Source organism: Pongo abelii, chromosome 8, assembly GCF_028885655.2.
Source record: "Pongo abelii isolate AG06213 chromosome 8, NHGRI_mPonAbe1-v2.0_pri, whole genome shotgun sequence".
In the NCBI taxonomy this organism is placed as follows: Eukaryota; Metazoa; Chordata; class Mammalia; order Primates; family Hominidae; genus Pongo; species Pongo abelii.
Genome location: NC_071993.2, coordinates 5675329 through 5702633, shown reverse-complemented (window position 1 = coordinate 5702633; position 27305 = coordinate 5675329). Strand labels below are relative to the sequence as shown.

General features: G+C 51.2%; 1 protein-coding gene across 1 annotated transcript in view; it reads left to right on the top strand.

Annotated features, from left to right (window-relative positions):
- ASB13 (ankyrin repeat and SOCS box containing 13) overlaps nucleotides 1-21905 on the top strand; it is a 70691-nt gene extending 48786 nt beyond the window's left edge. Inside the window, exon 7 of the transcript XR_010141470.1 lies at nucleotides 21312-21905. The gene's annotated coding sequence lies outside the window, so the exon portion shown is untranslated. The remainder of the gene's footprint in view (nucleotides 1-21311) is intronic.
- Nucleotides 21906-27305: the final 5400 nt, after the last annotated feature.

Below are 27305 nucleotides of genomic sequence, written 5' to 3'. Positions count from 1 at the left end.
CTGTTGGGAGAATGAAATAAAATATAAACTTGCTCGGCACAGGACTGGCTTGCAGTCACCGTGGAATAAATTACCATCACTGAGCTGCGCTCTGATGCTGGGTCTGTGGGTGCCTGCTGTGGTCATGCTGTGCTTTCCCTGGACACTTTTCAGCATCCTCCCTGGGAGCTGCTTCTTCCTAAAGCTTTGGGCTAGGCTTAGATGTCCTCCTGCGTCAATACAACATGACGTGTACAGGAACCTAACTACGGATTTTTAGTGAAGATGTTCATGTTTCTGAGAAAAACAGGCCTATTGAAGTAGCCTCTGTGTTTAAGTTAGAGGCTGGCTTTAACCTGCTGACTGTGGTCATTGAATGACAAACAGAAAAAGTGACCAAATTGTTTAGTAACTTACTCTATCTGAATACTTTGGAAAACAAAATGGACATTTGGGCTAACAATGAAAGGAAGGAAGGAAGGAAAGAAGGAAGGAAGGAAGGAAGGAAGGGCCAGGCACGGTGGCTCATGCCTGTAATCCCAGCAGTTTGGGAGGCCGAGGTGGACGGATTGCCTGAGGTCAGGAGTTTGAGACCCGCCTGACCAACATGGTGAAACCCTGTCTCTACTAAAAATACAAAAATTAGCTGGGTGTGGTGGTGTGCGCCTGTAAACCCAGCTACCCAGGAGGCTGAGGCAGGAGAATTGCTTGAAGCGGGAGGCAGAGGTTGCAGTGAGCTGAGATTGTACCACTGCACTCCAGCCTGGGCGACAGAGCAAGACTCCATCAAAAAAAAAAAAAAAAAAGGAAAAGAAGAAATGGCTAAAACACCACAACCAAGAAGAATGACAATGAATTGCTAATTAGGGTCCCTTCCAAATCTTGGTAAGGATGGGATGTATCTGTTAACTTAGTTAAGATTCTATGGCTTGAGTTTGGTTACTACAGGAAAGCATGGAATGAATCCCAGCTTTGGTTATGAAATGTGAGATCTGTGAAATTCCAGCACTTTATCCAGCACAGTGAAAGCAACATTCTTACCCAAGGAAACAAAAGCCCATCCTTGATCCCCACAGGCTCAACCATGCCCTAATCCTAACCACAGGATTAACCATGCCTAATTAGAGTGTCTGTTAATCATTTTCCCTTGTTTCCCAGGCTGGTGGGCGGAGACACCCACATTTGGGATGGTGGGGGAAGGACACTAGTTTCTCCATGCCTCTGTTCATTATGGCGCTCTGTGGTTTGAGATAGATGAAACACATTGGCATGTCCCAGACTGACAATCTAAGGAAACTGGAGGAATCTTAGCAGCCAGGAGCTGGAGGTTACCCTTAGCTCAGCTGGGGTGAGCAGCTAGAATGCAGCTGGTGGCTCTGTGGAGAAAAAGATGCAGTGGCCTCTCCCTTGGAACAGTCCTCCTCTGTTCCAATTCCCAGTGTTTATTCTGGCCCCAGGCAGAGGGCCCTAGTGGAATAGGGCAGGGAGGAGGCATTTGGAAACCACAGGGTTACTGATGAGATGGTGCAAAACACACCTAACCAAAATACTGGCCCTAGGGTGGATCAGGGTGGTGCATTTCTGGACTGTTCCATGACCGTCAAGGCCAATGTGCACAGCTAAACACAACCAGGTTCCTGGTTCCTGGCAGACCTCGATTTCCTGAAAAACCTTCCACAGAGTGGTCCCAAGCCATATAAATCTATATATGGCTAGAAGGCCATATAAATCTCCTCCCTGCCCCCACTATGACGTGCAGCTTCAGGGTGGATGAATTTGCCTGTGATAAGCAAGGCTTCTGGAAGAAAGACCTGCTTAGGGGATCAAATGCTTCCTGCCTAGGGGAAGGAGTGCCTTGTGCCCTAGCACAGATGGGACCTGGGACCTGCATCCCCCTCTGGCCCCCAGTCCTCCATCCAGGCGCTTAGACTGGGGAGCAGGGGGTAGCACTTCTCTCAGCCCCAGCCTTTGATATGACACAGAGCCTGGGGTTCACTGGAGTAGGGCTGCGGAGGAGGAAACCCTGTGGTCGCGGAGGGGACTGGAGACCTCTGCCCGCCCTTGGGAACGTGCGTCTTTCCTTCTGTTTGCTTGCAGGGAGGAGAAGGTGAGTATAGCAGAGAACTGGAGGGGACTTCGGAGTCCGTCTCCCATGGGGCCTAGTGCTGAAGAACTTTTCCCGGTGGAGGGTGGGGTAGGCCCAGGTCGTGAAACGGAGCCATTTTTTTTTTTAATTTATTTTTATTTTTTTTGGAGACAAAGTCTTGCTCTGTCCAGGCTGGAGTGCCGTGGCACGATCTCGGCTCACTGCAACCTCTGCCTCCCGGGTTCAAGTGATTCTCCTGCCTCAGCCTCCCAAGTAGCTGGGACTACAGGCACATACCACCATGCTGGGCTAATTTTTGTATTTTTAGTAGAGATGGGATTTCACCATGTTGTCCAGGCTGGTCTCAAACTTCTGACCTCAGGTGATCTGCCCACATCGGCCTCCCAAAGTGCTGGGATTACAGGTGTGAGCCACCATGCCTGGCCCACAGACATACTTTTAAGATAGCAGAACCGGGACTGCTGCAGCCTCATACCCAGCTAAGCCTTCAGGTTTCCAAGTAAGACCCAAAGCAGTAAAGACTTCCCTCAATCGGCCAAGTCTTCAGACTGCTCACAGGCAAAAGAAGTGGACAGGGACTCAGCTTCTACACAGCTTCCCTGACCCCTCCCCTGCAGCTTTCTTTTCTTTTCTTTTTTTTTTTTTTTGAGATAGGGTCTCACTCTGTAGCCTAGGCTGGAGTGCAGTGGTGTGATCTTGGCTCACTGCAGCCTTGATCTCCTGGGCTCAGGTGATCCTCCCACCTGAGCCTCCCAGGTAGCTGAGACTACAGGTGTGTGCCACCATGCCTGGCTTGTTTTTTGGTCTGTTTTTGTTTTGTATTTTTTTGTAAAGATGAGGTTTTGCCATGTTGTCCAGGCTGGTCTTGAATTCTTGGGCTCAAGTGATCCTCCCGCCTTGGCCTCCCAAGGTGCTGGGATTTATAGGCATGAACCACCATGCCTGGTCACCCCTGCAACTTTTGATGTCACTTGAAGGCAGGTTCTTTTCTCCCAGCTGAGCCCCAGCTTTCACCTTGAGGGCAGGGACAATGCCTGACTCTCCTTTTGCATCCTCAGTGCCTTGAAATCTAGGCAAGATAGGTGCTCAAAATGTCCAGTGAATGATGAATAAGGGGCAGGAAAACATAGTGGGGGAGGAGGGAAGGGGACAGAACGGTTGCCTGCAGGGAGCCTGCAGGGTGGGGAAGCAGAGATGGGAAGGCCACAGGCAATCCAGCTGGTGAGGTTGGAGGACACTTGTCTCTCAGCCTTTCGATGCCATCTGCAAACCTCACAGGTCCCCTTCCACAGCCTTTCCTGGAGGTTTGCTTAAGAACGTCGAGAGAGGGAATTAGCCAGAGACAACAGGTTTCTCTTCGCAGTGGTTGGAAGTCCGTAGAGGCTGGGGTGGGGAAGGGCTGGCATGGGGAGCCGACTTCAGGTACGTGCTTTCCTCATTCATGCTGAGCCCTGAGCTCTGGACGGCACCACACAGGCCTGCACGCTGGTGAGACTGGCGTGGAGAGGTGAGTCATCCATTCTTCATGGCACAGCTGTCGCCTTCCTGAAACTCACATCAGACACGCACTCATAGAATCAAATGTACCACGTGCAGCCATTACAGAAGGGCACAGCAACCCCAAACTGCTGTTGCCAGGTACGTGCGTGGTTCCTCTCACTCACTGGTCCTGCAGAGCCTGGGGATGTCTGCAAGGATGAAATGAGGTACAGATAAGATTCACTGAGGCCACTTTTCTCTATTTTTGTGCTAAAGTGACCAAGAATAAAAACTCTGGTCACCTGGTAGTCCCTGCACTAGAGGCCAAGTGTGGTGGCTCACGCCTGTGATCCCAGTACTTTGGGAGGCTGAGGTGGGCGGATCACGAGGTCAAGAGATCGAGACCATCCTGGCCAACATGGTGAAACCCCGTCTCTACTAAAAATACAAAAATTAGCTGGACCTGGTGGTGCACACCTGTAATCCCAGCTACTTGGGAGGCTGAGGCAGGAGAATTGCTTGAACCTGGGAGGCGGAGGTTGCAGTGAGCCAAGATCGCACCACTGCATTCCAGCCTCTTGACAGAGAGAGGCTCCCTTTCAAAAAAAGAAAAAAAAAAAAGTAAGTCTACAAATATTGCAGTCTATGGATGCTTGCGAGACCGTGAACCAAGCCTAAACATCTAGAGGCTCCAGTGAATCTGTTTGGCCGGCACTTTGGTTGTATCCACTTACAGAATAACCACTCACTTAGGAAGCATCCAGCCAGCCCTCCCTGCTGTGCACCAGGCCTGGGCTGGGTGCTGGGGTACAGAAAGAAGCAAGGCAGGTGGTGCCTGCCCCAGGACCTCGGCTTCTCTCCATGCCCCATTGGGGGGTCTCCTGAACCTGAGCATTTCTCCAAAGCGAGTGCATTTTGAGTTCCTTTACAAATAATATTTCCAAGGACTGAAACCAAAAGGCCCCAGTAGAAAGAAGGGGTTTATATTCCCGTTCTCCCAGCCCTGCTGCCTAACCTAGAAGCATCAGAGGCAGATGGCTTCTTGGAGGTCACCCAGTGCAGGGTTTCTTTAGGTCAAAAGAGAGTGTGGTGACAGTGTTGTGATGTGTAACGAATTTAGGAGGTGTAACTCAGGCTCTACCTGCAAACCCAGGGTACAGTCTGCTGCTGAGAGGCTGTCAGAGTGGTGAGTAGCCACTCATACCACCTGTCTTCAGAGAATGAGGAGCCGGCAGGGGAGGGGCAGGCCGTGTGGCCTCCGGAGATGGCAGCAGATGGAGATCTGGGCAGAGGCAAGTTGGACTTTGTCCCTGGCTATGCCACTGATTCTGATTCACCGTTTAGAGAGGACTCACTGGTCTTCTCTTCCTGGGCTGTGCTTGCTTGCTTGCTTTCTCTTTCTTTCTTTCTTTCTTTCCTTCTTTCTTTCTTTCTTTCTTTCTCTTTCTTTCTTTCTTTCTTTCTTTTTCTTTCTCCTTCCTTTCTTTTGTTTTCTTTTTCTTTCTTTTTTTCTTTCTCTCTCTCTCTCCTTCCTTCCTTCTTTCATTCTTTTGCTTTCCTTCTCCCTTCTTCCCTTCCCTTTCCTTCCTTCCCTCCTTCTTTCTCTCTTTCTATCCTTTCTTTCTTTCCTTTTTTTTCTTTTTTTTTTTTTTAGAAAGAAGCACCTGCTTTTCTGCCTTCCCTCCTTTGCCTGTCCAAAGGTGAATGATATGAGTCAGGCAGTGTGCATGTCTTCCCAGAAGAAAAAATGAGGCTCAGATGTGACTCAGTGTCCCCGGTGAGTGGGTACATCATAAATGTCAGACATTAACTGCACAGAAAAGCCTTCTTGGGCTGTCTTCACCGTCTTGTTCTTGGCTTTGGATTCCTGAGCTGCACAATAAGGATGTGCATGGTGCTGCTGACCGTATGCTCCCCCGACAGTTCCAGGAAGGTGCAGAGTGCTGACAGCCATGCCCTGGAGCTTTCGCTTGCCAGTGCTTAGTGAGTAAGGAATTGTGAGACTTGTACAGCTCTGACAGCTCCTTAGGGATCACATAGCTCAGTAGGTGAGCCCAGCAGTTTCTGGGTGGGGGAGGGCGCTGAGTGAGCCAGCAGTGGAGAGGGGCTGGACAAGATCCGCTGACCACAGAAGAGAAGAGGGAGGTTCTGAGTGACCCACAGCACACTCCACACCCTTGGAAGATGGGGAAACCTTCCTAGCCTCCCACTGAGTCCTGGAGGCAGCCAGTAGAGCGTTCTGGGTCTGAGACCCGAGTCGTTTTTCACCCTGATCCTGCCCTCTCCTTGGCAGCTCTCAGAACTGACTCCTGAGGGAAGGCAAGTGTTTGAATTGACTTTCTCCAAAATTCTCACTCTTAGGAAGATGCAGGTGGAGTTATCTGTGATTCTCCCTGTGGGTCAGGTGAGTCCTCAAACTGCTTCCCTCATGGTGATAAAGTGGCTGCCAGCACCTTCCAGGTCACATGTATCCTTGTTCATATCTAGGAGGGAGATGGCTCCACATCCCCCAGACATAGAACAAAGTCCCCAAAGAAGAGGACTTGCTGGTTTTCCATTCTTTGCTTTCCTAGTTTCTTAAGTCCTGGAGGTGGTGTGTTAGAGTCAGAATGGACAAGTAGTTCGTTGTCCAGATCAGGCCCTATCCAGAGTGATGGGATGGGTGGTATATGTGATAATGGTGCTGGGATGGCAGGGGGAGCTGGTCACCTTGGCCCTTGTGGGGGACCCAGGAGAGCTGAGTCGAGGTCCAGCTCCGCCACTGGACTTCCTGGGGCTCAGTTTCCTCCTCTGTCAAATGGTGTCATTTGATTGTGATCTGTTTTGTCTCCAGTTTCCTAATAAATGTCAGCTGCTTGACAGAATGCATCTCATTTTGAAGGGAAATGTCCACTGCATTTATTTTAAAATATCTCCTGGAAAAGGGAGACCTTCTTAGCAGAATTTACCATTTAAGGAGCCAAGTGGTATTGCCAGCAGCAGGCACTGGTGACATCTGCCCTCACGGCTGGCCGGGCTTTGAGAGTGAAGCATGGGAATCCTGTCTCCTCTCCCCCTGCTGCCTTGAGCAGAGAAGGAATTTCTCAGGCTCTCGTTCCCAGAAATCTTCCCACTTACGACTCGAATGCAACCTTCTGCTCCCTGCCCACCCTATCAAGCAAAACAAACCTAACAAAACTGCAAGTGATCTAAGACCAAAATAGATCTTTCTGAATTTCAACCTTGCGGGCATGGTGGCTCATTGAACCCAGCTGCCAATTCATCTTCCCAGCATGCGTGGCCTTTCGGTTTCACCCTCTTCTGTGCCCGTGACTGACATGTCCCCTTTGTCCTAATGCTGCCAGCCCTTCCTCCTTGCAGTGACTCTGGGATGGCTTCCCCTTCCTTGACCTCCGTGGGGCGTTCCTCAGCCGATCACTCACTGTTCCTGCCTCCTGGCCGATGGCTCTGATTCGCGATGGCTTCTGCATAGTGAAGGCTGCCAGGCAATCTTCCTGGAGTATCTCCTTCACGACGTTGCTCCTTCTGCCTGAGAATCTGTAACGAGCACGGAAGGTCTCAGGATGTTGTGGGGACACGCTGGGTTGTTCTGATGGGCCTTTTGGGGGCTCCTGTCCGGTGGCCCGGGAATGTGTGTGTGGGAGGACTTGGTGTGGCAATCTGGTTGGAAGGGAGGGGTGGCTTTTATAGAAAGCACACTATCTTTACTTCCTGCATCATCATAAAGCCATGAAAAGACTCAAAGTTTCTAAAGATGATTTTATTAGAGTGCTTCACAGTCCGGCTACAGAACATCCACATCCAACTACTGTTAACAGGGGCTTTGTCAGCTCCCACAGCTAAAACACACCAAGGAAGGTCAGGCATCTGGGTTGATTTTCTCCAAAGCTCTTGATCCTATGAGGCTGCAGGTCGAGTTATCTGTGATGCTCCCTGTGGGTCAGGTTAATTCTCAGCCTGCTTCCCTTATGGTGATAAAGTGGCTGCCAGCACCTCCTGGATCACGTGCGTCCTTGTTCACATGCAGGAGGAGGGAGACATCTGCCCTCACGGCTGGCCAGGGTCTGAGAGTGAACTTTCCCCTAAACGTAGAGCAAAGCCCCAAGTTTCCCTCTGAAAGGATTCATTTAGGTTTTTCGTCCATCCTCGAAACCACATCTACAATAAGAGACGTCACTGCAGGTGCCCGGGGTGCCCTCCTGGACCCTTGGGGGTGTCGGCACCTACCCCACAGGCCACTGCTGAGTGACTGTGGGTTGGCGGGGGAGCCCCGTGTCACCACAACGTAAGATGGAGAAACCACATCACAGGGGAGCAGCGTTAATGGATGGCCTGGCCGAGGGGTAGGTGGAGACTTTGTATGTGTGGGATGCACACACCCCAGCTCCTGCCCAGCCCCACAGGCTGTTAACTGGGCATGAAAGTGCTGGCCCAGGGCTGGGTGCAGGCTCATGTCTGTAATTCTAGCATTTTGGGAGGCCAACGTGGATGGATTGCTTGAGCCCAGGAGTTCGAGACCAGCCTGAGCAACATTGTGAGACCATGATTTTACAAAAAATAAAAAATTAGCCGGGTGTGATGGTGCATGCCTATAGTCCCAGCTACTCGGGGGCTGAGGTGGCAGGATCACTTGAACCAAGGAGGTCGAGGCTACAGAGAGCCAAGATGGCACCACTGCACTCCAGCTTGGGCAACACAACTCTCAATTTGTGCGATCATGGCTCTCTGCATTGATTCTGTCGCCACAAAATAAATAAACAAACAAACAAACAAATAAATAAATAATAAATAAAATAAATAGATAAATGAAGTTCTGGCCCAGAAAAGGAAGTAGGTTTGAGAAATAGTTGGGGTGGGGAAGGAGCTTTCCTGAAAGAGCCACCTTTCCTTTGAAAAAGGAGAAATGGTGGCTCTGGAAGGACCCCCTCTGGAGTCAGACTTGAGTCCAAACATGCTTTTGAGGACACATCAAATGTATGGAAAACGAAGGAGGGGGTACAGGTGTGGGGCCTGTACTGCCCCTGGGGTCCTCCGGTTGATGGCATCCTGTGCCTGCCCTTCAGGATGGAGCGGGTTTCCTTCTGGTGCATAGCTCTGCCTCCCTGGGTGCCTGCTGCCTTTCTGAAAGTCCCCTATTGTGTATGCATCAGCCCCTGATTGATACGGCCACAGAGTAGGTGGACACCTGCGTGCCTCAGTTTCCTCACGGAAGAAGCAGAGATGCGTTCACAGGAAACCACGTAAGAAGCTTCTAGATACAAGCCTCACCCCTGAGGACAAAATTGACTTTCCTCAGGACCGAAAAGTCCCGGGGATTTTGGTTTCTTTCTGGCCGGGAGTCAGGAAAGACCCTGCCTGCCCAGTGGCTGGGACACGTGGCCTCTCCTTCTCTGCTTCCTCGGGGCAGGAAATGGCAGGCGGCACCTCGCTTTACTCCATGTCCAGCCCAACACCCCTTCCTGTGTTGGAAAACGCATAGAATCCATCCGGGGAAGAAAAGGTGCTGCAGTTCCAGTAGCAACAACATCCTCTGTTCACTGCTGCCCGGGCCCTGTGGCACTGGGTGAGATGGTGGGCGGCGGGAGTGGCTGTATTTTGGGAGGCTCCCATGCACGTTGTGTGACCGTGGGGTGGGGCACTCAGTGGTCCCTCGGAGGCATGTTGTTTGGTGGACCTCAAGTTCACAGCAGTGATACCCACTGAGTCAGTGGTGGTAGGGAGGTTCCAGGAGCCTGGCTTTTCAATGCCAGAAGACATGTTGCTGAGGGTCACCTGAAGCTGGAATTGGACCAACCCAGGAAGGATAAATGAGACACTTGCAGAACCAGAAGGACCTTAGTGAGACCCAGTCCCCTCCTTTGAGTTTATATAGAGAGAGACAGGGAGACCCAGGGAAGGGACAGGATTTACCCACAAAACTAAGCACTAGAAAGGGTTGGAATTTGACTTGAATTCTTGAACCTATTATCTCCTCATCTCCAGTCCTGGGCCTGTTATTGCCAATACATCATGTAAATGGAGAAACTTAATGTTTTGAGGAAGTTATGGCTCAAATAACCTACACTGTTAACTATTTTAAGTCCTAAAAAAACAAAAGAAAAACAGGTCAGGCAACCTCATCACTTCTTGGTTCTTGGTTTTCACATCTCAACAGGGTTCTTACCAGTTGGGGTGGTCTGGAGTCAGAAAGGCCCCCAGGGTCTCCCCAGATTTTAGGATTCTAAGGCCTAACTCACAAGTATCTGGTTTGGAGTGAATTTGTATCGGTGGGGAGTCTTCTTCAAGTCACTTAATGCTTTCAGAAAATGTGAAAATAATTAGTGGGGCGTGGTGGGGTACACCTGTGGTCCCAGCTACTCTCGAGGTTGAGGCAGGAGGATCGCTTGAATCCGGGAGGTTGAGGCTGCAGTGAGGTATGATAGCGCCACTGCACTGCAGCCTGAGCAACAGAGCGAGACCCTGTCAAAACAAACAAACAAACAAATAAACACACACAAACCAACCAAATAAAAAAAGCAAGAAAATGTGAACACATGTGAGAGAGGAGAAGGAGCTCCATGAGGATGTTAACACGCCGGCGAGGTCTTTCGGAGGCATTTTGGTTGTCAGGGTTTACACTGGGGAAATTACGTCCATAGAACGGGAAGTAAGAGAACGAAGAGGGTCTTTCGAGGGTCAGCCCCACGAAGTCCACGCTGGCTCCTTGATCATGATTTTGGTTTTGTTTTGAAAGCAGGAACCCAGTCTTCCCATTTCACTGCCTTATGTAACTGCGTGGGCTTGTTTTGAAGCTGGATTTAATTTTAGGTGAAGTTATACATGTTTAGACTTATTAGGCCTCATGAGGAGTGAAACTCAGTCTGGCTGGTGCTTGCTCTGGGAATTAACGTGGTGTTTTCATCCAAGTTCTGGAAATCAACTGCTGCAGGAATATGCCTTGGATCCCACACTGGTGGGATCCCACCCACCCGGGATGCCGTGCAGAGCAGGCCCCAAGCCTGCACCCCCTCTTTCGTTTTCCTACACTCGATGTGTCCTCAAGAGTGCATTTGGACTCAAGTCTGACTCCAGAGAAGGTCCTTCCAGAGCTACCGTTTCTCCTTTTTCAAAGAAAAGGTGGCTCTTTCAGGAAAGCCCCTTCCTCCCACCAACTATTTCTCAAACCTACTCCTTTTGCTGGGCCCGAACTTACTTTCTTTCCTTCCTTCCTTCCTTCCTCCCTCCCTCCCTCCCTCCCTCTCTTCTTTCTTTCTTTCTTTCTTTCTCTTTCCTTCCTTCCTTCCTTCTTTCTTTCTTTCTTTCTTTCCTTCCTTCCCTTCCTTCCTTCCTTCCTTTCTTTCTTTTCTTTCCTTTCTTTCCTTCTTTCTTTCTTTCTTTTCTTTCTTTCTTTCTCTTTCCTTCCTTCCTTCCTTCTTTCTTTCTTTCTTTCTTTTTCTTTCTTTCCTTCCTTCCCTTCCTTCCTTCCTTCCTTCCTTTCTTTCCCTTCCTTCCTTCCTCCCTCCCTCCCTCCCTCCCTCCCTCCCTCTCTCTTTCTTTCTTTCTTTCTTTCTTTCTTTCTTTTTCTTTCTTTCGTCAATGCAGGGAGCTATGATCACACCTCTGCCCTCCACCTCTGTTGCCCAAGCTGGAGTGCAGTGGTGCGATCTCAGCTCTCTGTAGCTTTGACCTCCCTGGCTCAAGCAATCCTGCCACCTCAGCCTCCCAAGTAACTGGGACTACAGGCATACACCACCACATCTGGCTGATCCCTTGTGCCTCGGTTTCCACCTCACCTTTCAGGCCTTTCTAGAAAAATATCCTACAATGAAGCTTGTGGAGATCCTTGAAGATGAGACTGGTGGAGCCTGGTCTAACCCCAAGACGGGTGGGGAGGCCCGAGCAGGGAGTGCGTGTGGGCTGCAATTGCTGTTTTCCACGCAGCACCAAGGATGGCTGCCCGCCTGGGATCCTGCCTTCGCTAATGACATTGAACCTGCATCATGCGTCTGCATGGCCTCCCGGAGTCTGAGGACTGTGCTGCACAGCCTCCTTCTGGGACTGAAGTTGGAGGAGTGAGAAGGGAGGATTCCCTCCTCCTTCTGAAGTCTAAGGACAGGCTCCTTCTGACTGGAGAAAGGAAACATCATTATTGCTTATGAGAGGATGGGAAGGGAACCACCTCCTGCAGAAGACAAACCAGTCTTGGCGTCTCCAAGTGGTTGGCTATGCTGGTGTCTCCTCTCTCTCTAACTTTTCCTTGACTGTGCTTACAGAAAAGTGCGCACGCTGTGAGTGTTCAGCCAGTTGAAGTTTTATAAGCGGAGCCCACTCTGAAGCTGTGCCCTGCCGGCACCCCAGACCCTCTCCCCGCCCCTGCCCCGGGCGGCCGCCTGTCCAGCTCCCAGCAGCAAGGCTGGCTCTGCCTGTTCTTGGACTTCATACACTGGCAGCGGACAGTGTGTGCCCTTTTGTTTCTGGCTCTTTTGCTCAGTGGTGTTTGTCCCACCTCTTTGGAGGGATCTAAAACCCAAGCAGGGTTACCTGTGTGTGGGTCCCACAGGCAGCTTCCCAGTAGGATGTCAGGAAAAGAAAGGGGATGCGCTCAGAGGCAACTTCAGCCCAAAGCCAGAGAGACCAATGTTGTCTCCAGAGCTGGTCCCCACAATGTGGTGCAGAGCTCTGACCACTTGTCCCCAGCATGCAGGCTGCGCAAAGCTGGGGGAAGTCCTCCTGTCCTGGTGGCCCAGAAGCCAATGGAAGAGGCGTGACTTCTCAGGGCCCCCAGTACTCTGTCACATTCACACCCGCTTTCCTGGTGCTAGGAACTGAGTGTTTGTGTCTCCCCCAGATTCCCATGTTGAAATCCTCACCCGCATGAAGATGGTGTTAGGAGGTCAGACCTTTGGAAGGTGATGAGGTCATGAGGGTGGAGCCCCAACGAATGGGATTAGTGCCCTCATGAAAGAGACATGGGAGAGAAGATCTCTCTCCTCCGCTTGCGGGCACAGGGGGAAGCCTGCTCGTCTGCAACCAGGAAGCCGGCCTGCAGCAGAACCTGACGGTGCAGGCGCCCGGATCTCAGAACTGCCAGCCTGCAGAGCTCAGAGGAGAGACATGTCTGTTGTTTGTAGGTCACCCAGTCAGCAGTTCTTTTTATAGCAGCCTGAACTGACTAAGACACTTGGGAAGGTTTGTTCCTTTTTGGTTTTGGTTCTTGTTTTGTTTTAACCTAACCAAATTCTTGACCCAGTTATTTAGAAAAGAGAAGCCATGTCTTCTGAGGCGCCAGTCTTCAACAGGGAAGGCCTCCAGTGGTCTCAGAGTCTGCTGTTTGCTAGGTTGGGGGAAGCTCCTGTGCTTCTTAAAATACTTCTAAGGCAACTTATAGGTCATGAAAGCCATGAAATCATTGTTTTTAAATTGTTTCTCACACCATTAATTCAGGAGGGAGATCTTTATCTTTCATCCTATCTTGGGCAAGAGGAAAAAAGTAGGAATCAAGTTAGGCAGGGACCTCGGAGTCCTTTTGGGAGTGTAAGAGCTGGCCATGCCAACAGATAAGATGGAGCTTTTTAAAAAAATATTTATTTATTTTAAAATAGAGATGAGGACTCACTAAGTTGCCTAGGCTGGTCACGAACTCCTGGCCTCAAGCAGTCCTCCTGCCTTGGCCTCCCAAATTGCTGGGATTACAGGCGTGAGATGGATTTTGTTGTGACACTGTCGGCATGAGTGTGCAGTCGCCACACAGTCTTGGTGACTTAGCCTTTCATGTTAGCTGTGATTAGGATTGTGTCGTTCATGACAGCAACTCTGGAGAAAGGCCTTGGGTAAGGCATGAAATGGTTTTTCTCTTCCTTGAGCTTCAATTTTTTCCCCCCTCAGGATGTTTGCAGATGTTAGGACTATGCCTACATGCTAAGAGCACCTGGGAAGGTGATGGGATTCCTGTGGGCCCCTTATCAGCTGGACTCAGGAAGGTGATGGACTTCCTGTGGGCCCTTCTTCAGATGTGCCTGGGAGGGTAATGGACTTCCTGTGGGCCCCTCATCAAGTGGGCCTGGGAGGGTGATGGACTTCCTGTGGGCCCCTTGTCAGGTGGGCCTGGGAGGGTGATGGACTTCCTGTGACCCCTCATCAGGTGGGCCTGGGAGGGTGACAGACTTCCTGTGGTCCCCTTGTCAGACGGGCCTGGGAGGGTGACAGACTTCCTGTGGTCTCCTCATCAGATGGGCCTGGAAGGGTGATGGACTTCCTGTGGACCCCTTTTCAGATGGGCCTGGGAGGGTGATAGACTTCCTGTGGGCCCCTTTTCAGATGGGCCTGGGAGGGTAACAGACTTCCTGTGGTCCCCTTGTCAGACAGGCCTGGGAGGGTGATGGACTTCCTGTGGGCCCCTCATCAGGTGGGCCCAGGAGGGTGATGGACTTCCTGTGGTCCCCTAGTCAGGTGGGCCCAGGAGGGTGACGGACTTCCTGTGGACCCCTTGTCAGACAGGCCTGGGAGGGTGATGGACTTCCTGTGGGCCCCTCATCAGGTGGGCCCAGGAGGGTGATGGACTTCCTGTGGTCCCCTAGTCAGGTGGGCCTGGGAGGGTGACGGACTTCCTGTGGTCCCCTAGTCAGGTGGGCCTGGGAGGGTGACGGACTTCCTGTGGTCCCCTCGTCAGACGGGCCCGGGAGGGTGATGGACTTACTGTGGGCCCCTCGTCAGGTGGGCCCAGGAGGGTGATGGACTTCCTGTGGTCCCCTCGTCAGATGGGCCTGGAAGCGTGATGGACTTCCTGTGGGCCCCTTTTCAGATGGGCCTGGGAGGGTGATAGACTTCCTGTGGGTCCCTCATCAGATAGGCCTGGGAGGGTAACAGACTTCCTGTGGTCCCCTTGTCAGACAGGCCTGGGAGGGTGATGGACTTCCTGTGGGCCCCTCATCAGGTGGGCCCAGGAGGGTGATGGACTTCCTGTGGTCTCCTCGTCAGATGGGCCTGGAAGGGTGATGGACTTCCTGTGGGTCCCTCATCAGATGGGCCTGGGAGGGTGACAGACTTCCTGTGGTCCCCTTGTCAGACGAGCCTGGGAGGGTGATGGACTTCCCGTGGTCCCCTCGTCAGATGGGCTACTTGCCCGCCCCGTGTCTGTGTTGAGGCTGCAGCAGGAATAGCACATTGGAGCTTAAAGCAGAGTGCTGATGTGTGCACCGCATTCTTCCAGGGCGGCTGTGGTGTTGAAAGCTCATTTGGCCGGGGTTGAATTAGCAGAGTGCATTGAGAAATGGAACTGAAGCCCAGTGTGATCTTCTGGGAAAAGCTGACACCAGGTAGGCCAAAAGCCAACATCAAATCCACACAGTGGCAGCCGCCGACTGCAGTCAGGGAGACAGCCACATGCTCCAAATTGGGTGAAGATGAGGTCTGGAGAGGGCAGATTAGGAACAAATGAAGGGGGCTCAGGGGCTTCTGTGGCTGCTTTGAGGATTCCAGACCAGTGTTATGGGCAGGGGGTGCAAGGCCTGGCTGGTGTTAGGACTCCTGGGTCCTGTCCTGACAAGTGAGGGCCCGGTCAGGGGAATGCCAGCTGCGAGGGGCTCCCCTCTAGAGTCCCAGGGCAGAACTCTGCTTCGCTAGTCTTTCCCAAGCGGGAGGATGGCTTTGCCAGCCTCAGCGCATGCACCCAGCTCTGAGCGCTGTCTGGCATCTCAGTAGCTACTCACTAAACGTGCCAAATTGGTTAAGTCCTAATAGCCAAGGGAGGAAGCGGTCAGAGTGGGCCGGCCCTGAGTGCAGCTCACTGGTGGGGATTTATTGGGAGTGTCTATTGCTTGTTCTCCTCCATAGCAGCACGTGGGAAACAGAGGCATTTCTGGTGTCCAGGTGACCTTGTGAAAGGGTCTTTTTTGTATTTTTTAAGAGATAGGGTCCGCTCAGGCTGGAGTGCAGTGGTGTGATCATAGCTCACTGGAGCCTCTAATTTCTGGGCTCCAGTGGTCCTCCCGCCTCAGCCTCCAGAGTAGCTGGGACTACAGGCTCATGCCACCATGCTTGGCTAAGTTTCGTATTTTTTTGTAGGGATGCAGCCTTGCTATGGTGCCCAGGCTAGTCTTGAAATCCTAGCCTCAAGTGACCTGTCTGCCTTGGCCTCCCAAAGCTCTGGGATTAAATGCATGACTCACCATGCCTGGCCCCAAAGCGTCTTAATTCCAGACCCTCCTTGTTCACTGGAAACTCCTTTTCTGATGCCTTGGGTGAGCTGTGGTCTTCATCGTGGCCTCCCTTTATTTTTTTCCAGCTACCTACATTTCCACTGATTATGTGATTTTGAGGAGACTTGGAAATTTATAACATTTCTCTATGGTTCACCTACCATCTTGGGTCTCTAAAGTTCACTTCCAGCAGGGCCAAGGAAATATTGAAGACTAGACTGTTGTTTTTCCAAATGTTATCACGGGAGCAGGAGCTGAAGAACAGAATCTTCCTCCCGTCTTCCCTTCATGCTCATTCTCTCTCTCTCTCCCCCTCATTCTTCCTCAGTCTCTCTCCCACCCCTCTCTTCTCTCTTTCCCTAGACTACACGATGAGAACATACAAAATAGAAACAGAAAACGAAAATTAGATGTATGTGACCAAGGATTCTGCTTTGAGCAAAGGAAAAATAAACCATACCCACATTTCTATTTTTCCCAGGACTTGAAGAACAACCTTGGCTATTTGGGCAGTTGGCTATTCCTGGGAACATTTCAGAAATAACTCATGTTTGTTTATTATTGAGTATTTATAACAGTTTCAGAGTAGGTTTCCAATAGCCCCACGGAGGAGAGCGTGGGCTCCGGGAGGGATGGACAGGAGGGCCTCTGGGCAGGAGGTGGGAAGGGCACCATCACTGCTGGGTCTCACACCCCCACCTGCTCCTTCAAATTTCTGCTTGCTGAGGCCACAACACGGGAGTGACTTTCCGAAACACAGGGCTCGGAGCTTTGTTTCTCTGTGAGTCTTCCCTGAAAGGACATAAGAGCCTAAATTGGATTACTTCTTGCATTTGATGGAGTGTGGTGCACACACACACACACACACACACACACACACAGGCAAACACTCTGTGCTCAGGCATGGATTAGAGGTGACATTTCTGGAGGCATAAATGGATGGCGGATTCCTGAGCAATCACCCACAGACCTGTGTGCCCAGGAATGCCGCCAGCTGCAGGGCGCTGACATCACCCCTCTCCTCTGGGCCCTGGGAGAAGTGCTCTGACCCCAGGTCTCAGGGCGGTTATTTTTCGCCAGCAGACCCAGGCTGTGGCTTTCTCACGGTGTGCTCCAGGGAGCCAGGCTTTCGGGGAGGGCCCCTTTGGCCTTTTGAGCTCCCAGTCTCTGCCTCTGCTGTGAAAGAACCAAGAGTTACAGGTGGTTAAAGGTGGAGGAGACTTGGGACCCATTTGCTCAGCATCTTCTATTGATAGATGAGGCCAGAGGTCAAACAGCCTGCTCAAGGTCAAGCAGCCTGCTCAAGGTCAAACAGTCAGTGACAAAGCCACTGTCCCCTTCAGCTCGCCCCTGCACTGCTCTTTGTTTATTGCAGTGATCCTCAAACAAGGTAGTCTCAGGACTCACTTTGTACTCTGAAAAACCATTGAGGCTCCCGAAGAGCTCTTGTTTATATGGCCACATCTGTCAATGTACACTGCATTAACAATTACAGCTGAGAAACTTAAAAAATATGTATTTACTAATCTATCAGTCTATTAATAAACCTGTTGCACACCAACGTAAAATATTCTTATAGCAAATAATTACATTTTTTCAAAACAAAATAATTCAGTGAAAAGAAGGGCATTATTTTACATCTTGCAAGTCTTTTTAACGTATGGCTTAATAGAGGACGTTGAGGGTGTCCTATCTCCTTCCGCATTCAATCAGAGTTGAACCTCATGTCATGTAGCTTCTGGAAACTTCACTGTGAGAGAATGAGAATGAAGAAGTCAATTAGTGTCTTAGAATTATTATGAAAGGATCTGGAACCCTTCAGGTGTTCCTCGGTGACACTTTGAGAACCACTGGCCAATCATATGTTTCTGTTGCCTCTCCGGTAGCACTCTTTTTGACTCTGGCCCACACAGTCATTCAATAAACATCCACTGAGGAACTACCAGGTGTTAAGCTGGGAATTTAAAAACAAATGTCGCATATGTAAATGCTGGTCCAAAAACTCAGTTGCAAAAGAAATAGAGCACACTTTATTTTCCTGTAGTAACTTGGCATCTGAGTGCAGGTCCGGGTGGCAGGGTCCTGGGAAATTCCAGTCAGTCCTTCCCCGGCTTTCTCCACCCAAAGATGTGGGGTAATCTTGGGGGTCTCGGGGCCCTCATTTCCTTGTGGGGCCTTTATGCTCTGTGTGCATGGGGGCAGCTGAGACTCCGAGGCCTGGTCTCATGGCACTCCAGCTTCCCGGGCAGGAGGTGAGGGAGGTGGGGGTCCATCTGCCCCCTTCAGAGTTCAGCTCTGTCCCTCAGAGGAGCTGAGAACATGGGCACAGTTCTCCAGGATGCATATTCCCTCTCTCCCTTCTCATTCTCTCTTTTGTTCTCTCTTGTTCTCTTTCTTTCTCCTCTTGTTCTCTCTGTCTTGTTCTTTCTCTCTCTCCTGTCTCTCTCTTGTTCTCTCTCCTTCTTTCTCTTGTTCTCTCTCTCCTCTCTCTTTTTCTCTCTCTCTTGTTCTCTCTCTCCTCTCTCTTCTCTCTCTCCTCTCTCTTGTTCTCTCTCTCTCGTTCTTCTCTCTCTCCTCTCTCTTGTTTTCTCTCTCTCGTTCTTCTCTCTCTCGTCTCTCTTGCATTCTCACTCTCTCATCTCACTCTCATTCTCTCCTCTCTCTTGTTCTCTCTCTCTCTCATTCTCTCTCCTCTCTCTCATTCGGTCTCTCTCATTTTCTCGTTCTCTTTCTCTCTCGTTCTTCTCTCTTTCCTTCTCTCTCGTGTTCTCGCTCTCTCATCTCACTCTTATTCTCTCTCTCCTCTCCCTCGTTCTCTCTCTTGTTCTCTTTCTCTCTCATTCTCTCCCTTGCTCTGTCTCTCTCATTCTCTCTCTCTCATTCTTCTCTCTCTCTCCTTCTCTTTCTCTCTCATTCTTCTCTCTCTCTCCTTCTCTCTCTCGTTCTCTTTCTCTCTCTCATTCTTCTCTCTCCTTCTCTCTCTCGTTCTCTTTCTCTCTGTCATTCTTCTCTCTTTCGTTCTCTTTCTCTCTCTCATTCTTCTCTCTCCTTCTCTCTCTCATTCTCTTTCTCTCTGTCATTCTCTCTCTCTCCTTCTCTCTCTCGTTCTCTCTTTCCCTCTGTTGTTCTTTCTGTGTCTCCTTTGGCTGCTTCCTATCAGGCCTGATGAATCTCTTGTTGGGGAGATCCTTCTCCCCTCAAGCTTCTTCAAGCCCTCTCTGCCCATTCCACCCTCCCCCTTCTCCTGGGGGCTCGGGGTTTTAGAACCAAAAGCTAGAAAAATGTGCAGGCTGTTTCTGCCCCGGCCTGCCTCATGCCTCCCTCAGGATTAAATGAGATAATAATACATGTGCCTGGCACACACAAGGACCCACTGAAGCCGCTGTTGGTGTCCTTGCGATTTGTACTCAGGGATATTGAGGCAGAAAGGTAAACAGGGAAGAGGAAAGGGGAAAATTCAGGGAAAGGAAACCCTGCGGCATTCACATTTCAACACGGGCCATGACAGCGGCGCCTGGTCCCTGGTCTTCTGCAGCTGCTTGGGTCCCTCAGTGCTAAAGGCAGGGGTGGGGAGCATCCCCCCACCAGGGGGGCATCCCCTGCTGCCCTCTCCTCCTTAGCCACTCTCCTTTCTCAGGTCATGGCACGGATTTCATTTCCAGGAAATCCACTTCTAGCTCACTTGTCAGCAGGCCCAGTTGAAGGGACGCAGCCTCGGGGGGTCTCAGCAGGCCCTGTTGGTGGGATGCAGGCCTGTGAGCTCAGCAGGCTCATTTGGTGGGACACAGCCTCATGGGGTCTCAGCATCAGCAGAGCTTTGGAGCCTCCAGTCCCCTCTGACACTGCCCTGCTGGGACTGCCCAGCCTCTGCTCAGAAGCTTCCAGGGATGAGCCCTTCCTTTGCGGCTCCTGAGTCCTCCTCCTGGTGACTCGCCTGCTGCCCCAGGCGTTTTCAGGGGTGTCAGTCCCTATGTGTCCTCATCCGTCTAGGACCAGTGCCCCTGGGAGCACATGCCTGGCCGTCTGCTGGGAGCCTCTGGGCCAGCCCTGGGTAATTTCTGTGGGACACGCAGACCACGGTGGGCGCACCCTGTAGGTAGTCAGTAATGGCCCACGATGACGGGTGTGAGCTGGAGCACAGTGAGCAGGGGCAGCTCACCTCTTTGCAGAAGGCGGGTGGGGCGGCCGCTCTGGGTGGCTGGAACCGATGGGGCAGGGCTGTCTTGACCATAGCTCGGACCCAGGCTGCTCGTCGTCACTCCCTTTGCCCACCTGGATGGGGCTGCTCACGCATGGCCACTGCGAACTGCACTCTGCATGTGTGTATGTGTGTGTGTATGTGTGTGCATGTGTGTATGCGTGTGTATGTGCGTGTATGCACGTGTGTGTTTGTGTGTGTGTGTGGTGGCCTGCGCTCTGTACACACAGCCGCCCAGCAGAGAGAAAGAAGAGCACGGGATGGGAGAATCTCCTTTCTTTCCTCTGACGCTGTTAAGCCTTGTGGGTAAATCTAGAAGACGTGGTTGGTGGACAGTTAAGATTCTGTTAAAAATGGGAAACAGCCCCTGCATGTTGCCTTTAGGCCGTGATGCTCACAGCTGGATGAGTGTCTCACCTGCTTTAGGCCGTGATGCTCACAGCTGGATGAGTGTCTCGCCTGGCTGGTGCTTGCTGCCTTTGAACTCCTTTGCGAAGCAGGCTGGTGGTCTCCTGTGTGGGGATCAGACATGGCATTGGGTCCTGGCTGCACCCCACAGCTGGACCCCGAGCTCTTGTGAGTCTGGGCAGCGTCACCCTTCTGTTCTCCTGGAGGGGAAACGGGAGATGGGTGGATTTGTTGCAGAAAAGCAGGATGAGAAGCCCCGAGGGCCCCAGCCTGGGTTTCCTGCACAGGCAAAGCTACTTGTGGGGGCTTGAGTGAAGAAGCCACAGTATATTACAACTCAGGAAAAAATCCACATTGTCTGTCCTGAGCAGCCTCATGGGAGGTGAATTAGAGGTGAATCAGATGCCTTCGGGGGAGGAAGTGACTTATCAGGCCGAACTTCCTTCAAAGTATATCCATCCATCACTTGCAGAAAACAAAAGAGAGCAAGAGAGAAGACAGTGGGTGAAGTCCTGGTTCCAGACTCCCCTTTTTGCCAGGATATGATGGATCTGTCAGCTGGTGAGGCCCCTCTAAGAGGGGTGGTATCTTCAGGCCAGGTCAGGCCCATCTGGGAGGCTCAGGCATTCCCTGCAAGGGTGAAGGTCGCTCTCCACGCACTTTTAGGGTCCCCTGCTCATACCCTGCCTTGAGGGCTGAATGGTGCCACTGAAGAGCTGGAAAAGCTATAGCTTCCCATGGCAGCCTTTGTGGCCGGGAGTCCTGGTTCAGTCCCGTGCCTATGCCTAGGGATTCTTGCTACTGCATGCATGCTTGTCTTAGGCGGAAAGCTCGGGGAGGCACAGGACTTTCTGTCTGAAACGTTTTGTGCAGTGCTCAGCATGGCACACCTCTCCTCACTGCCCTAGTATGATGATTTCTGCAAGAGTTTATCCTGATGATTCTATTTCCCCACTTTATAAAGGTGCCTGGAGTCCTAGAGAGCTAGAGATGGAGGGAAATTCAGATCATCTAAACCCTTCAGCCCTTCATTGGACAGAAGAGGAAACTGAGGCTCCATCTGCATGACGTTCCCAGAGTCACAGCACAAATTCATGGAAGAAGCAGCAGGAAACAGTTCTCCGGTCTGGGTCCAATGTGTGTTTTAGAAATATCTCCACAGAGTTAATGATTCAATTTTTCATGCATGATTACTAGTAATGACAGTCATGTTATGTTTGTTTCTGTAGCTTTGGAAATCACTCCTTCCACTTGAGTTTCAGGTCCCAATTGTCCACACCTGCAGGAGTGAGGTTTTGCTGAGACTGATAAGGCACTCACATTTTGTGGGAGTTGAATTGTCTCTGTAGCCTAGAATCTAGATTTTTTGCCCTCCTCTGCTCTCAGTGAATGGAGAATTCCATCTCAGTACAATCTGTGAACCATTCTGCAGTAAGATTGTCATCGTCTCATTCATACTACCTGGTCGGTAACACAAAGGGCTGTAATTGATGTGGTTCAGAGACTCACATCCAAGCAATAAAAATGAATCCCTTATGGTGGTCTGCAGCAACGCAAATGGATCCAGTGTCTGGCTTTAATGGGAGCGGGGAAATTGCTAACAGATGACGGTAACTTTCAGAGGGAGAGAGAGAGACGGAGAGAGAGAGAGACGGAGAGAGAAAGAGAGAGAGAGAGAGAGAGAGAGAGAGAGAGAGAGAGAGAGAGAGCCTCTGGCCTTCCAGCTGAAACCACTTCTGATGGCAGCTCTTCTCCCACATGTGCCTCACAGACGTCGAATATTTACGGGGTGCCCTGAGCCCAGCCCTGCTCAGGATTTAACAGCAGGGGCCGCGTGTGTGTGACGGCTGAGGTCACGCAGTCGTTCATTTCAAGCTGTAGAGACATTTGGTTTTAAAAACCCCAGTGCCTCCACTGGGATTGGCTTTCGGAGAAGAAAAACAGCTCCTGAGTTCTTTTCCTGTCCAAGCCCGGGTGGGATCATGCTGCATTGCCAGCCTCCATTAACCCTTTGGGGGTGAGAAAGTTCTTAAACCTTGTGACTTTCTTCTGGTGATTTTTGCCTTTTCGAGGAAGCTATGTGAGCCGCAGTGATTTCCCGTGAGCTGAATTAAAAATGCGTCTGATGCGTATGCACCTGAGCTTGAAAGCCCAAAGACTGCTAAGAAGCCATGTGAGGGCTCAGAAACAAACTTGTTGGGGCTTCAATAAGCCTGTTTCTGGAACCACTTTCCTTGTCTGCAAGGCGGAGGGAGGGAGGGAGGGACTCTTATTTCTAAGTCTTTCTTGAGCTCTTACACTGTGCAAGCCCATGAGCGTATTTAATCGTGCATTAGACAATTGTTTTTAATCTATGCCCTGCCTCTCCCAAGATCAACCTTTCCCTGAGATCAGGGGCCCCCTCTGGGTGCACAGGGATATTTTTATTTTTATTTTTTGAGTTGGAGTTTTGCTCTTGTCACCCAGGCTGGAGTGCAATGGCATGATCTCGACTCACTGAAACCTCTTCCTCCCAGCTTCCAGTGATTCTTCTGCCTCAGTCTCCCAAGGAGCTGAGATTACAGGCATGCACCACCACACTCAGTTAATTTTTGTATTTTTAGGAGAGATGGAGATTCATCATGTTGGCCAGGCTGGTCTTGAACTCCTGACCTCAGGTGATCCTCCTGCCTTGGCCTCCCAAAATGCTGGAATTATAGGCGTGAGGCACCATGCCCAGCCCATAGGGATATTTTTATATAGTTTCCTGCCCCATGGGTCAACTGTTCTTGAACCAAAGAAGTTAAACAAGAGGCAGGGAAGTTATAGGAAGCTTTTAAAATATGCTCCTGTGCAGCACTGCTCACAGCGTGTCACAGATGTGCGGTATTGGAAGACGAAGGTGAAACTGCATGGAGATGATTGTGTGGGGGATGAGGAGGTGGTGGGTAGGGGACTTGGCTTTCTTCACACAAAGACATTCAGGCAAATAGTAAGTCCAAAAGCCGTGTGACAGACAATGGCCATTGTTCCTGCAGGGTGACTCTTTTCTTTTCTTTTCTTTTTTTTTTTTTTGAGGTGGAGTCTCACTCTGTCACCCAGGCTGGAGTGCAATGGTGCGATCTTGGCTCACTGCAACCTCCGCCTCCCAGGTTCAAAGGATTCTCAGCCTCCTGAGTAGCTGGCATTACAGTTGCCCGCCACCACGCCCAGATAATTTTTGTATTTGTTTTAGTAGAGACAGGGTTTCACCATGTTGGCCAGGCTGCTCTTGAACTCCTGACCTTGTGATCCGCCTGCCTCAGCCTCCCAAAGTGCTGGGATTACAGGCGTGAGCCACCGCGCCTGGCGACTCTTTTCAGTCCAAAGAGTCATCATTGTCACTAGACCGTCTTTGAACATGGACAGCAACAGCACTATCTAATATTAACTTTCCCTGAATCAATACCCTCATTTGACAAATTACAATTTAACAAAAATATGTTTATGTGTAGAAAAAAGACTGGAAGGATGCAGTGTCTCCGTGGGTGAGAAAACACACGATTTCTGTTTTCTTCTCACTCACTTGTATTCCCTAAATTTCCTACCGAAAATGTTAATGAATTATTTAGGTAATAAGAACACAATCTTAATTATGTTTAATTGGTACATAAGGAATGACAGAGCTTGGCAGCTTCTTGCAGGGTGCTTTCTGCCATCCCCAGCTGAGACACCAGTGGGGCTTGGAAGCTGCCCTCCAATGATGGCTGGTGATGACGGGGACATGGCCAGCTCCCTTCTCCTCCCTCTCCATTGTGATCCGGGCAATTCCATGTACTCCTCTTCCTAAATCAAGAACACTCTTGATTTCTGGCATTAATACCAGCTCCTGACATAGGACCATGTTGCTCCCTCCTTCAACTCTTTCAGACTTCCCTGCACCGTGGCCCTGAAGGGCCCTCCCGTCCTTCCATGGCACTGAGCTTCCAAAGAGCATGGTGGACACCAGGCCACACTCTTTCTTGTGCTGTCCTCTTAATATTTCAGGTCCATTTGTCAGCCACGCCTCCCCAAACCTTCCCGCACACCACCTGAGAGAGAGTGGGAATCATGCCGTCTCTTCCATTAATGGTAAAGTTAGTACAAATGGCCTAGCTTGGTGCTTCGTGTATATTAAGCTCTGAGAAATAAAGGCAAAATGCAGCTGTGTTTGAACTGCACAGATAGCATCGTGCCTGGATCCTGAGAATCTATAAGATGAAGACTTCAAAGCACGGTGGGCAGTTTGCCAAATATCAGAGGAAGAGAAAGTTTCCGGAAAGCAGGGGTCTAACCCCTAGGAGCAGGCATGCATGGGGGCTGGGTGGGAATCCATGCTGGCCTCCATCACCTGTTCGCATGTGTCCCTGGGTGGCCGTGGAGAAGTTGTTGCTGGGTAATGGGGGGCTGGAGGGGCTCCTAGCAGGAACCCCAACAGGAAGTGCAGGCTAGGGTTTTCCTTGGGTACAGAAGAAAGGGAATGGGAAGGATCTTCTCCGAGGTACAACAGGCAAGAACATGGTCCAAGATCCTGTGACCAGCATTGGTCCAAGCTCAGTCGACATAAGCTCCTAGCAGTGGTGGCATCTGGAGTTTGGAGGTTGTGAGTCCCTGCACCAAATGGCTCCAGCCTGAGTCTCTGCCACGTTCTAGGGATACATCTGCCAAGGTGTGTGTTTGCGTGTGTGTGCGTGCGTGTGTGTATGCATGCACGTGCAGAGGCCACATGGGCTGGGCTGGGGGCTGACGCAGCCTCCCCTTAGCTGCTAGCCCTGCTCAGGCTCACTCATCTCCCACAGCTGTCAGGAAAGAGAGCAGCAGGTTAAAGCAGGCCCGGCTCCTTGTTCCCGGGAAGGCTTAGCTACACCAGCCACCCCTCTGCCTGCCGTGTGGACCTCCAGCTCAGCATTGTCCCTGCAGGAGGCCAGCCCTTGGGGCGCCTGGGGCTGGAAGGCTGAGGTACCCCACCCACCCTTGAGAGTTCCCCGCATCTATGCCAGGAACGCTGCCTTGGGCTTCCTGAGGGGCGCCGTGAGATACAGGGACAGATGCGGGCAGCCCTCTGGGAGCTCAATTGGGGCCCTCCGGGCTGTGGGGTCAGAGAGCGCATTCCACCTCTGCAGGCCGCCCCGTCATCCAGCAGGGCAGCCTGCAGCACTTAGTGTCTCTGGTCAGTTTGTCAGCTGCACCTCCCTGAACCTTCCAGCGCACCACGTGAGAGTGGCAATCACGTTATCTCTTCCCTTTAAGTTAGCGCTAATGGCCTAGTGTAGTGCTTCATGTATATGAAGCCTCAAAAAATAAATGCAAAATGCACCTGTGCTTGAACTACACAGATAGCATCATGCCTGGATCCTGGGAATAATAAGGTGAAGACTTCCAAGCATCCTGGGCAAAGCTCGACAGATACGACAGAGAAAGAGAAAAACGTGAACACCAGGGCGTAGCCCCCAGGAACGGACACATGTGCGGGAGAAGTGAGGAGCAGGCATTAAAGCGGGGGCAGCCTGGAGGGCCTGGGTGAGGAGTTGAGTCTGGATCCTGGGGCTGCGCTCACCCTGCCAGTCTGAAGGGTTCCTGGGCTTTCTCATCCTCCTGACCCCAGCCTCCCCCTGGCCCCTGGAGCGGGAGGGCTTCTGGCTCTGCTTCCTGCTCGACTGCCCTCCACTCCATCTCTTTGTCATCGCCTTACTTTTTGGGGTGAGTACGAGGACAGAGTCGTAAGATAGTAGATGAACAGTACAGTGAGGTCTGAGACTAGGGGTGCATTTTGGAGAAGGGAGGCAGTTAGGGAGGGCCTGGAGCCCCCAGATCGGGAGAAGGAGGATAAGATAGTATAGAAAGCAAGGAAACATTGAATCAAGCATAGCATCCAATTACACTTTAGGTAAAATTCATGAGTCCTATCAAAAAGGCCTGGGGTTGGTTGCAATTAAGGGAGAGCAGCCCCCTCCTGTGTGTGGGGTCCCCCGAAACCAGCCAGAGAGCCCCATCAGCAGGAATGGGAGGGTTCCAGGGAGGGGGAGCGCGGTAGGGGCTGGGGCCTGCCTGCTGCCGGGGTGGAGATCTTCTTTTTCCCTCCCCCGAGGGCCTTTTTCCTTCATGCTGGGTCTCTTTGGAGCAGGTTTGGGAAGTGAGTGGTGAGATGTGACGGTTTACCCCCAAACTTCTGCCTCACCAGCGTTTGGAATTCCTGGTGTCGGCCCACTGCTCACTGAACATTTTGCAAAGACCACATTTCATGAGACTGCTTAAATCAGCCACAAGGGGCCTGCCTGGGTTTGCTTGATCGGATTCTCTAGTCTGGAAACTGTGGGGTGAGGCCCAGCTTTGTGGCCGGATCAGGGCCCTGGAGATGACTTCCTGTCTTTATTCTTTCCAGCTGTGGTCCACCCTGCCATACATCCAGATTAATCTTTGGAAAACCCCTACCGCCATTCCTACCGCCACCCTCCCCTCCTTTTAAAACCTCTGACGGCAGCCCACTACCCACAGGATTGAGACTAAGCTCTTTCCCTGGGCTTCAAGGCTGACCCCAATTCCTCTCCCACCTTGTGGTCCTTCCAGCGCCCCCTTACAGTTCACCCAGCCAGGAAGACTCTTCATCAGCTCCCCACCAGCCCTGCCTGCTTCCACCCTCAGACCTCTGCTTCCACGCTTTCTCCATGCTGAAGGGAAGCTCGAGTTCCATTCATGTCCCAGATCCTCAACGAAGCCTGCCCTAAACAACCTCGGCTGTGATAACCCTTCCCAGAACTTCCATCCCTGCTGTTACCGCAGCAACGCCTGTTTGCTTTTTACCATTTGTTGCACTGGAAAGCCATAGATTTTTTTGATTCACATATTCTATCCAACTAGATAAGAATTCTGTTTTGGTTAAGGACTGTATCTCACACATAGGAGGCTCTGGTGCATGCGCTTAATAGTTTTGCAACTCTAAGTGGGGCTTAGGGACAACAAG